This window comes from Hypanus sabinus, chromosome 11 (assembly GCF_030144855.1).
Source record: "Hypanus sabinus isolate sHypSab1 chromosome 11, sHypSab1.hap1, whole genome shotgun sequence".
NCBI classification, from domain to species: domain Eukaryota; kingdom Metazoa; phylum Chordata; class Chondrichthyes; order Myliobatiformes; family Dasyatidae; genus Hypanus; species Hypanus sabinus.
In genome coordinates, this window is record NC_082716.1 from 46,208,108 (window position 1) to 46,220,461 (window position 12,354).

The following is a 12,354-nucleotide window of genomic DNA, read 5'->3' on the forward strand; positions in this document are numbered from 1 at the left end:
AATTGGGATAGAAATTAAAATGGTTGGCCATCCACCAGGAAATTCCGCTTTTGGTAGTTGGAGCGGAGGTGCTTGAAAAAGCAGTCCCCCAGTTTGCTTAGGGTCTCACTAATGTGGAGGAGTCAGCATCAGGAGCACCGGCTACAATAGACAATCCCAGCAGATCTGCAGGTGAAGTGTTGCCTCACCTGGAATACTGTTTTGGGTCCTGAATGGAGGTAAGGAGGTAAGGGAGGAGGTGAATAGAATATCTTGTGAATTCTCTTTCACGGCAGGAAGGACTTGGTGTCAGAACCTGATACCATTGCACAAGAAGTCCCCTTCACCTAATATTGCAAACATATCATTCTATTTTTTTCCTACGGTACTCAACGACAATGCTCTGGATACTCCTGGGCTGGTCAAGTATTCAGAAAATCTAAAATATCAACTTGCAAGTAAAAAAAGTTTTACTCAATGTAACATTTTCAGCATATTTGATCTGTACAATAGCACAGACTAGTGGATAGGAATGGCAAACAGCAGAATTATTTTATCTCAATTGAATAAAATTAAATTCTATTACTGATAGGTTCCCAGAAAAATCATTGACCAAAAGGATAGCTTTAGGTGTATCGCATTTCCTTAGGTCCATCGGTTAAGATATTCTGAATAATGCTGGTTTCTGGCATTGCTACATTTTCATGTTGACACATTACCTGGTTGAGGAAAAAATTGTCAATGCCTCTAATTTTTCTAACAATTATTTTAATTCTATAACTCCTCTCACACTTACCCTGTGTAGGGTGCCCTTAATTTTTACACCTTAATTAAAATTCACTTTGGTTGTCTTTTTCAGGAAAACATTCTCTCCTCATAACTAGTCTTCTCCAGCTGTGACAAGATCCTCAAATCTACCCTACCTCCTCTTTTATGCATTATATCCTTCTTTTCAAATGGTGAGCGACGCAGTGAGAAATTAAAGAGCAACTGTATAGGTTTGGCCTAATTGTTGTTTGATGCATATTTGCATGATCACTGTCTCCACCAATAAGAAAAGCCTATGACCCATTGAAGACCCAAAGAGGTGGATTCCTGTTTCGATGTGGTAATGCCTTTGTCAAGGGCAAATAGTTTGTTTCGATGAGTTGAGATTATTGAGGACAGAGGAGACAGAGAAAGCACTGCCAGTACTGTAAGGTACAGAATATGAATTTACTAAAAGCCTGTAATAACAGAGGATTTTGTAAATGCTCAGCATGTCAGGCCATGATTCTGAAAAGCAAAGCGTAGTGTTTACATAACAAACTGGTAGTTTTTTATAAAAATATTTAACTGATACAAAATGGAAAGACTGATCATCTGAATTTATTGAATTTAGTGTTGAGTCCTAGCAACTGAAATGTTCCATTCAGGAAGGTGATATGCTTTTTCTCAAGCTGTGTAAGAGGCCAAAAGCACAAATTTGGATTGAGATGGAGAATTGAAGTGACAGGCACTGGAAGCTAAGAATCACCGTTGCAAACTGAACAGAGGTACTCACCAAAGTAGTCACACAATCTGTCAAGCATCTGCAGTCTTTTGTGTCTCTAGTTACTCAATCTGTGTTTGGTTTCTCCAATGTGGAGGAAATCACATTGTGAATATTGAATGCAGTATACAAAATTGGAAGAAGTCCATATGGATGGAGTGTTTGGATCCCTGGATGATGGAAAGAAAGGAGGTAAAAATGCAGTTCCAATCTCCTATGACTGCGTGAGAGAAGGAGGCCTAATAGCAGTGGTAGGGTAAACCAGTGGGTTGTAGGGGGAACAGTATGTTTACAATGTTGCAGAAGGGAAGAACTGTCTGGTGGTATTATTTTTGGAGATGATGGCAATCAGGAGGGTGATATGTTGAATATGAGCTGGTAGAGTGGAAAGTGAGAAGAAGCTGAATCATCCACACAAAATGCTGGTGGAACACAGCAGGCCAGGCAGCATCTACAGGGAGAAGCGCTGTCGACGTTTTGGGCCGAGACCCTTCGTCAGGACTAACCGAAAGAAAAGATAGTAAGAGATTTGAAAGTAGTGGGGGGAGGGGGAAATGCAAAACGATAGGAGAAGACCAGCGGGGTTGGGATGAAGCTAAGAGCTGGAAAGGTGTTTGGCGAAAGTGATACAGAGCCGGAGAAGGGAAAGGATCATGGGACGGGAGACCTCAGGAGAAAGAAAGGAGGGGGGGAAGCACTGGAGGGAGAAGGAGAACAGACAAACAACTAAATATGTCAGGGGAGGAGGGGCATTAACGGAAGTTAGAGAAGTCAATGTTCATGCCATCAGGTTGGAGGCTACCCAGCTGGTATATAAGGTGTTGTTCCTCCAACCTGAGTTTGGATTCATTTTGACAATAGAGGAGGCCATGGATAGACATATCAGAATGGGAATGGGACGTGGAATTAAAATGTGTGGCCACTGGGAGATCCTGCTTTTTCTGGCGGACCGAGTGTAAGTGTTCCGCGAAACGGTCTCCCAGTCTGCGTCAGGTCTCACCAATATATAAAAGGCCACACTGGGAGCACTGGACGCAGTATACCACACCAGCCGACTCACAGGTGAAGTGTTGCCTGACCTGGAAGGACTGTCTGGGGCCCTGAATGGTGGTGAGGGAGGAAGTGTAAGGGCAGGTGTAGCACTTGTTCTGTTTACAAGGATAAGTGCCAGGAGGGAGATCGGTGGGAAGGGATGGGGGGGACAAGTGGACAAGGGAGTCGCGTAGGGAATGATCCCTGTGAAAAGCAGTAAGTGGGGGGAGGGAAAAATGTGTTTGGTAGTGGGATCCTGTTGGAGGTGGCGGAACAAGTTAACGGAACAAGTTGTCAAAATGAATCCAAACTCAGGTTGGAGGAACAACACCTTATATACCAGCTGGGTAGCCTCCAACCTGATAGCATGAACATTGACTTCTCTAACTTCTGTAAATATCCCTCCTCCCTTTCTTACCCCATCCCTGACATATTTAGTTGTTTGTCTGTTCTCCATCTCCCTCTGGTGGTGCTCCCTCCCCTTTCTTTCTCCTGAGGTCTCCCGTCCCATGATCCTTTCCCTTCTCCAGATCTGTATCACTTTCGCCAATCACCTTTCCAGCTCTTAGCTTCATCCCAACCCCGCTGGTCTTCTCCTATTGTTTTGCATTTTCCCTTCCCCCCCACTACTTTCAAATCTCTTACTATCTTTCCTTTCAGTTAGTCCTGACGAAGGGTCTCGGCCCAAAACGTCGACAACACTTCTCCCTATAGATGCTGCCTGGCCTGCTGTGTTCCACCAGCATTTTGTGTGTGTTGTTGTTTGAATTTCCAGTATCTGCAGATTTCCTCGTGAGAAGCTGAATCATGCTCTCTTTGTATGAGAAAGAAAAAAAGTTGAGGGCAAAAATATGAGAAATAGGACAGACTTGGTGGAGAGCCCTGTCATGTTGCGGAGAAACCACATTCAGGACAGCTTGGCCAAATAAAGAGATACATGGTTGGTTGTAGAAAGCTGACAAAATAGCTTTGGGTTTGTCATGGATATTAGTTACCAAGAGGGGAAAAGATTGTAAGGAATATCAAGAATTCTATATAAGAAAACTAAAAATATTAAGAATACCTCCTTAGCCACCTTAATTAACTGCTGGTTTCCAGGAGTCTCTGGGGATGTGCCTAATCACCCTTCGTTCTTGAACAATTTCTTGCATAGTTGATTGCCTTGTTCAAAGCACTTTGCCTCCCATTTCATTGGATTCGGTTCTGTTCTCTACTAAACTAAAATGGGAAAAAATAAAAAGTCCTGCAAGAGCATTGAATGTGTTAGGACATGCTTGGCAAAAATTAATTAGGATTGAAAGTAATTATAAGTAAAAGCACTACTGGGTAAGATTAAGAAAGATCCCAGAACATTTATAAACTATGGAGTTCCTCAGTCATTATTAAATAATCCATTCACCAGTCTGACTGCCTTTCTACTCATTCTATCCTTTTCTATGATATTAAATCATAGTCCCAAGTTAACAGGTTCCAGCAGTTTTGGAAAATGGTCAGAGCCTCAGCTAATTCTCCTCTTGTTTGTGGAGGGTTGGCTATATGTATTGTAGAGATAATGGGACGTGGGAAGCCCCTAATACAATAGAGAATTGCATGCTTCAGATTCAAACAAAGTACTTTTGACTGAATTTACAGAAGCTTTTTGTTTTCATAGACACAATTAACACCTGCCTTCAATATTGGTTCTTCTATGTTAGTCTAATTAACTCTTAGATATGGGAAGTGTTACCAAGATCTAATCATTAATGCTTAATTTCCAGCTGGGGCTTTTACTTAGTAATAGTTGAGATTCCATTACATCACCCTGACAATGCATCCTTTGGGATACTAAATGAGAGATGTTTACAACCAACCAAGTGCATTCAAGTAGATGTGAGAAAAATTTCTTTATTATTTTCAAAGAAAATAGCTCTTAACCAAAACTGAGGATAAGGACAAAATATTAAGTATCATGCCTAGCTGAAGAGAAACATTGATGAGAATTTGATTATCCAAACTATTGTATTATCATAGATATAAAATATTGTGAATTATTAAAACATTTTGGTACAATTTTGTCAGTACATGTTTGACTTTTTATTCCAAATTTATTAGGGGATTTTCTGTAGTGCACAATTAAACAAATATTGTGGAGAATATTATTTTACAAATATTATTGGTATATTAGCCAGAACTTTGACTGTGTGACAAAGGCAATGACCAACAGTTGATGCTTTCACTGGCTAAGTCTAAAATATTTTTTTTTAATTCATGTGTCTTACAACATTGAATCACAGTTAATTTGGCCTTTTTTGACACTGATCAACAGAAATAGACTATTTTGTGCCACATAAAACACAAAATAATTGGATGTACAAGTACTCATCCCATTCAACCCAGTATTTAGTAGATGCACCTTTGGCAGCATTTATAGCCATGAGTCTGTGTGGATAGGTCTCTATCAGCTTTGCACATCTGGACACTGAAATTTTTCCCCGTTCTTTACAAAACTGCTCAAACTCTGTCGGATTGCATGAGGATCATGAATGAACATCCCTTTTCAAGTCCAGCCAGAAATTCTCAATCGGCTGTTTTTAAGCTATTCCTTTGTAGCTTTGGCTTTGTACTTGATGTCATTGTCTTGCCGGAAAGCAAATCTTCTCTCAAGTCACAGGTCTCTTGCAGACTGCATCAGGTTTTCCTCCAGGATTTCCCTGTATTTTGCTGCATTTATTTTACTCTTCCAGGACCTGCTGCACTGAAGCATCCCCACAGCATGATGGAGCCGTTACCATGCTTCACGGTAGGAATGATGTGTTTTTGATGATATGCAGTGTTTGGTTTATGCCAAACGTAGTGTTTAGTCTGATGGCCAAGAGGCTCAATTTTGGTATCAACTGACCATGAACCTCCTTCCAGCTGACTTCAAAGTTTCCTACATGCCTTCTGGCAAACTCTAGCTGAGATCTCATGTGTGATTTTTTTTCAACAGTGGCTTTCTCTTTGCCACTCTCCTGTAAAGCTTTGACTGGTGAAGCACCTGGGCAACTGTTGTTGCATCTGCAGTCTCTCCCATCTCAGCCACTGAAGCTTGTAACTCCTCCAGAGTTCTCATAGGTCTGTTGGTGGCCTCCCCTCTCTAGTCTTCTTCTTTCGTGGTCACTCAGTTTTTAAGGATGGCCTACTCTAGGCAGATTTACAGTTGTGCCATATTCTTTCCATTGTTTTGATGATTGACTTCACTGTACTCTGAGGGATATTCAGTGACTCCGAAATTTTCTTGTATCCATCTCCAGACTTGTACTTTGCAACAACCTTTCCATGGAGTTCTTTGGAGTGTTTTCTTATCTTAATGATGTAGTTTTTGCCAGGATACCGACTTCCCAGCAGTTGGATCTTCCAGATACAGGAGTATTTTTACTACAATCCATCAATTAAAACACCTTACCTGCACACAGGTGACCTCCATTTAATTAATTATGTGACTTCTAAAGCCAATTGGCTGCACCAATGATGATTTGGTGTGTCATATTAAAGGAATAAATACTTATGTAATGAATTATTTTGCATTTTATATTTATAATTATTTTAGATCACTATGTAGAGATGTGCTTTGACATGAAAGAGTCTTTTTCAATGAAAGATTATTGTCAAAAAAAAGTCAGATTAAATCCACTGTGATTCAATGTAATAAAACAATAAAACATAAAAACTTCCAAGTGGGTGAATACTTTTCTCACACTGTACCTGGGCAATTTTTCAATGTCATCTTGGCCAGGGGCAGAATTGACTCCTCTCTGATTTGGCAATAATGCTCTTGACTGCCTGTAACTCATAAATGATATTGACAAGTACCAATTGTTTTCTTTCAATATTTTTGGCAAACTCTGATCTTTAGATAACAATTTCATTTTAAAAATAAAAGAAAAATAAATCACATATCAAGATGTGTTGCAATTAAGGCTGTTGGACAATTAGAAAGATTATGATAGATAGATAGATACTTTATTCATTATGGGTTTGTTTGCAGTTTGATTATGGGTTTGTTTGCAGTTTTTTTTTGTGTTTAAAAAGCCCAATGCAAAATTATTTCCTCTTGTATTATCCAGTGATGAAATTTAATCCTTATTGTGCTTATTTTTGTCTATGGATATTTTTTAATGTCCAACTTCCATTAGTCCTGCAGTCTTCAAAGCTCTGTATCCCTCCAGTTCTGACTTCCTTCACATTCCTAATCTCCTCAAATGCCTCATCAGCAAGAATTCGAGCCAAAGGCATCTATAAGCCAGCAGCTTAGCACTGGATAATGGCAGTCCTTGTCATTTCACGTTGGCATGTTATGTAAGAAGAACTCCCCTGATTGCAGCCATCACTGTCCTCATGTAGAACCTTACAGTGTGTGACAGTCTGCAGTTTGCTGTCAACAATAGTCTTAACAATTACTTTTCTGATTTTAAAGCATATTATTAAGGTACATAATTAATGAACAAAAGTAATTAATGCATAATTTACATTTTCCCCCGATTTCATTACTGTATGTAGATTAGTTAACTGCTGTAATTGGGATCTTTCCATCAGTAAAGTTGATCACATGTACTGTCAGAATAGCTAAGAGTTGCATAGCTTGAAATAGGCTGACCATGTTGCCTGTCTGATCTAATTCTGTTTGCCTGTATTTGCCTTTAATTCTGTAAACCTTTGCTATCCATGTATTCATCTGAATGCCTTAAATATTGTAAATTGTACCTACTTCTATTTCTCCCTTAGCAACTCATTTCTTTTAACCCATCATCCTCTTCGTAGATTGAAAAGATACCCTTCTAATCTTGCCCCGCTCACCTGAAACTTATGCCTGCTAGTTTCCCCTGCCCTAGGAAAAAGACAATGACCATCTATGCCCTCATGATTTTGTATAGCTCTATAACAGCCCTCAGCTTCTTGCTTTCTCAGTCTCCCTTTAATGTTCATCTTTTTTCCTAAAGAAGTACAATTTTAGTGTATACAGTATAACACTGCCATTGATCATGGATGCGGGCCCTTCAGCCCAATTAATCTATGCTGCCCACAGTAGCTACCTAACTAATCTCAATTACCCATGTTCAACCCATACCCCTGTGTCAGTACTCTGCATGTACCTATCCATGTGCTTAAATGATACTATAGTATGTGCCTGAAACATTTCCTCCGGCAGCTCATTGAATATATTCAACACCCTCTGCATGGAAGTTTCTCCTCAGATCCTTTTTAAAGCTCACCCCACTCACCCCAAATATATGCCCTTTAGTTTTGGTCTCCCCAGCTATGAGGAAAAACTCCTACCATGCACCTTACCTACATCTCCCATGACTTTATAAACCTCTAAGATCACCCCTCATTCTGGAATACTCCAAGGAATAAAGACAGAATTTGGCAGACCTCACCCTATAATTCAGGCTCTCTTGTCTTGGCAACATCCTTCTAAATGTTTTCTGCACCCTTTCCAGTTTAACCACATCTTATTTATGGATGACCAAAAGTGTACATAGTATTTTCCATGTATGGCCTCAACAACAATTTAACATTGCACTCTCTAGTGCCCTATATTCATACGACAAGTCCTATGCTGGTTTAACTTACCAAAGTACATCACCTGACATGTATCCATTTGCCACTCCTTGGACCACTTCCCTAACTGATCAAGATCCTCCTGCAATCAATGATAACCTTCTTCCCTGTCAACAACTTTTTGCTCATACCTTCACCTATGCCAATGTTGTCAATGAACAACATGACCAAAGACGTCGCCCTTCAGGCAGTTCACAAAACATCTTCTTTTATTACTTTTTCTTTCAAATATGCTTCTGCTGCAATTGGAAGCTGTGATTCACATATTGACAACATGTTTTTGGACTCATTGAATGAACTGGTGATGTGCTGTCTCCAATGAAGTTTGGATGGGTTTAGAGTGGAGTATGAAGTCTGAAAGCCAAGAAGCCTGGAGCCAATGATCAACTCCATTTCTCACGGATTAGAGCATTGAGCATGATTGAAATCAGCAAGGATGAGCGGGTGTTCAGTGCCACGTGCCTGCGTTTCACTGATCTTTCTCTCCCTCCAGTTTGCTGCTGCTAGAGGATGGTGCCAAGCAAGGATTAATTGATGTGTTTTGTGGTTGGACTCTGCAGTTCAGGTTGTGTGTGTTTCTGGTTACTGGTTTATTTATTTTGTGTAATTTATCAGAGCGGACTGGCTCTGCAGCTTTGCAGAAAGTTCGAAGTTAATAACTCATCTCCTTCTACCTTGGGGCATGAATTTATCAATCACTCCGATGAGTTATTAACTTCAAACTTTCTGCATAATCACTCAAAGAGTTGACCTGCATGTGTATGTAACGAGAGCTGTGTAACGCTTCTCCTTCTACCTTAGGCCACAAACTTATCAATCACCCCTGCTGTGGACACTTTCTGGAGGACCAAAATCCGTATGCTCCACTATCACTGGACTAAGTTTATTGTCATCTGACCGTGTATATGTATTGCATACGACAAACGAAACAACATTCCTCCGAATCATGATGCACCTATAAAACATATACACAGCACATAAACCAAAGTATTACCATAAATAAGTGAATAAAATATAATTCAAAATGCATGTACTGCACAGCACAGGTAAACAGTAAACAATATAATAAACAGCTCGCTGTCCTAGTGACAAGACCTCGGTGATGCCAGAATATTCATTGGTTTCACAGCCTGAAGGAAGAAGCTATTACATAGTCTGGCAGTCCTAGTTCTGATGCTTCTGTACCTCCTCCCTGATGGCAGTGGGTCAAAGAGATTGGAGGGGTTGGGTGGGTAGGGATCATCAACAATGCATCAGGCCCTTTTTCTGCAATGCTCGTGGTAGGTGTCACAAATAGAGGGGTGAGGGAGACTCCGGTTATTCTCTGGGCAGTTTTTACTATCTTAAGAAGTTTACTAAGAAGTTTTACAGGGGATTTAAGGAGAAACATTCTAACACACGGAGTGGTTGATATCTGGAACTTGCTGCCAGAGGAAATGGAGGAGTCAGATACAACCATAGCTTTTTAACTGTGTAGAAGTTGGTGGCTGGAAGCTCAGTTGTCTCATGGCCTGGGGGAAAAAACTGTTTCCCATCCTAACAATTTTTGTCCTCATACCTGATGGTAGGGGTGAAAGAAATTGTTGGACAAATGGGGAGGTGGGGGGAAGATCACTGATATTGCTAAGGACAAGCTTATGCAGCACTCTGGATAAATATCTCTGTTGGGTGGAAGAGAGACCCTGATGACTCTCTCAACAGTCCTTGCAATGCTTGATAGGGTCTTGTGCTCAGATGCCTTGCAATTCCTGTACCAGACAGTGATGAAGCTAGTCAGGATAAACTCAATGGTGTTCTGTACAAATTGATCAGAATGGGAGGGGGAAGCTTCACTCATCTCAGTCTCCTCAGGAAGTGGAGATGCGGATGTGCTTTCTTGACCAAAGAGGTGGAGTTGAGGTGAGATTGTCAATTATGTGCATTCCCAGAAACTTGATGCTCCTAACTCAATCCACTGAAGAGTTGATTGCAGTGAGGAGTGGTCAGCTTGCACCTTCTTAAAGTCCACAATCATCTCTTTGGTCTTGTCCACATTAAGGCTCAGGTTGTTGTGCTTGCACCATTCTACCAGCTGCTCTACCTCCTCTCTGTACGCTATCTCATTGTCATTGATGAGGCCAGCCACTGTTGTGCCATTGTCAAGCTTGGTGATTCTGTTTGAACTGGATCTTGTAGTGCAGTCATGCATCAGCAGCGTGAACAGCAGCAGGCTGAAGTGATTCTGCCAACACAGACTGACTGGCCTTTTTGTCAAGAAGTCCAGGATCCAGTAACAGGGAGAGGTGGTAAGCCCCAACGAGGACAGTTTACCCACCAGCTTCTAAGGAATGATTGTATTAAATGCCAAGCTGAAGTCAGTGAACCATATCCTGGCATATGAGCCACCATTATCCAGGTGGGACAGGACAGGGTGGAGGGCAGAGACTATGGCATTGTCTGCTGAGTGATAAGCAAACTGGAAAGGGTCCAATGTAGCAGGAAGATAGGTTTTAATATAGTCCATAACCAGCTGCTTAAAGCACTTCATTATAATACCACTTGACTCCAGGTATTGAGGTAAGTATCTGTCACTTTTCTTGGGTACCGGGGATGATGACGGCCACCTTGAAGCCTGAGAGGATGGTATACTGTTCCAGATAGATGTTGAAGATATCTGTTAGAACCTCTTAGCTGGACTGCACAGTCCCTCAGCACCTGACCAGGTATCTTATCAGGCCCTGCAACTTTATGTGAGTTGACCTTGGGTAAGGTCTTCCTCACATCAGTTGTGGCCAGGCAGAGTGCCTGCTCTTTACTTTCCTCACCCATACATCATTCTGTACATCAAACAGCATGTAAAAGACATCCAGCCTACTAGGAAGAGAAGCATCACTGTGTTGATGTACAGGGTGGACTTGTAGTGTGTTACTGCCTGAGTACCCTGTCACATATGCCTCATGTCTCTAGTGTTAGATAAATGGCTGTATATTCTTTGTGAATAATCCTGCTTTGCTTTCCTTATGGCACAAGAAAGCACAGCTCATGCTGACCTGAGAGCTGTCTTATTCCCCTGATTTGAAAGCAGCATCCCGATCTCTTAGCTGTGCCCGGACCTCTACTGTCAGCCATGGGTTCTGATTAGCCTTCACATAGATGTACTTAATTACGATGACATCCCCTGCACTTCTCCATATACCAGTCACAGATTTCAAATATTCATCGATGTTAATATAAGATTGGCAGTATCCACCTCCCTGAACATGTTGCAGTCCGTGCTTTCAACGGTCCTGCAATGCTAAGGTTGCTCCTTCTGGCCAAGTCTTTATCTCTCTTTGAACCTGGCTACCCTTTTAGGACCGTTATAGAACCTTTTGGTACTTTCCTTAATTTTACCTGCCCAATCCATCTCAAGCCCTCTCTTTATCCTCCTCATTTCTCTCTTAAGATTATTCTTCATCTTTTCATAATCATCAAGGTATTCACTTGTCCCCAACCTCCTAAGCTCAATGTATGCATCCTTTACCTTGAAGAGAGCTTCAGTATCTTATCAGCAAAGGTTCCCTAAACATGACAGGTTTACCCTTCACCCTTATAGAAACATGTTACTCCTGACTCTAGATATCACACTCTTAAAAGCCTACCATTTGCTACTTTACTTTATTGTCACCAAACAATTGATACTAGAGCATACAATCATCACAGCGATATATGATTCTGCGCTTTGCGCTCCCTGAAGTATAAATCGAAGTAAATATAATAAAAATGTAAATTATAAAGCATAATTAGAAAATAAAAAAGGGAAAGTAAGGTAGTGCAAGTCAGGTCCGGATATTTGGAAGGTACGGCCCAGAACCGGGTCAGGATCCATTCAGCAGTCTTATCACAGTTGGAAAGAAGCTGTTCCCAAATCTGGCCGTACATATCTTCATGCTCCTGAACCTTCTCCCGGAGGGAAGTGGGATCAGTGGGATCACATTTTTTGTGGATTTTGGAGTTGCATCTTTAGTGCAAGACAGGCAGAATGGCAGAATCCTTTCTGCACAAACATAATCTAGTTGACAAGGAACCTGGACTGTGTTTTCTCTGGCATTTTAACTCTGATGAGTTAAACCAGAGTCTGTCTTTACTCAATATCCACATATATTCATCGTGTAAAATTATCTGTGGGGAGAATTCTGGCTGTTGTTTTCCTTCCTATACTCGTGATTTGAAAATAAACACTGAAAAATCCTTCAAAGACTGCTGTTGTTTGC

At 41.0% G+C, this 12,354-nt stretch overlaps 1 protein-coding gene across 4 annotated transcripts in view; it reads left to right on the forward strand.

Moving 5' to 3' along the window:
- The window catches only part of spata6 (spermatogenesis associated 6), a 76,256-nt gene that overhangs the window by 59,595 nt on the left and 4,307 nt on the right, over positions 1–12,354 (forward strand). The gene's annotated exons all lie outside the window — the stretch shown is intronic.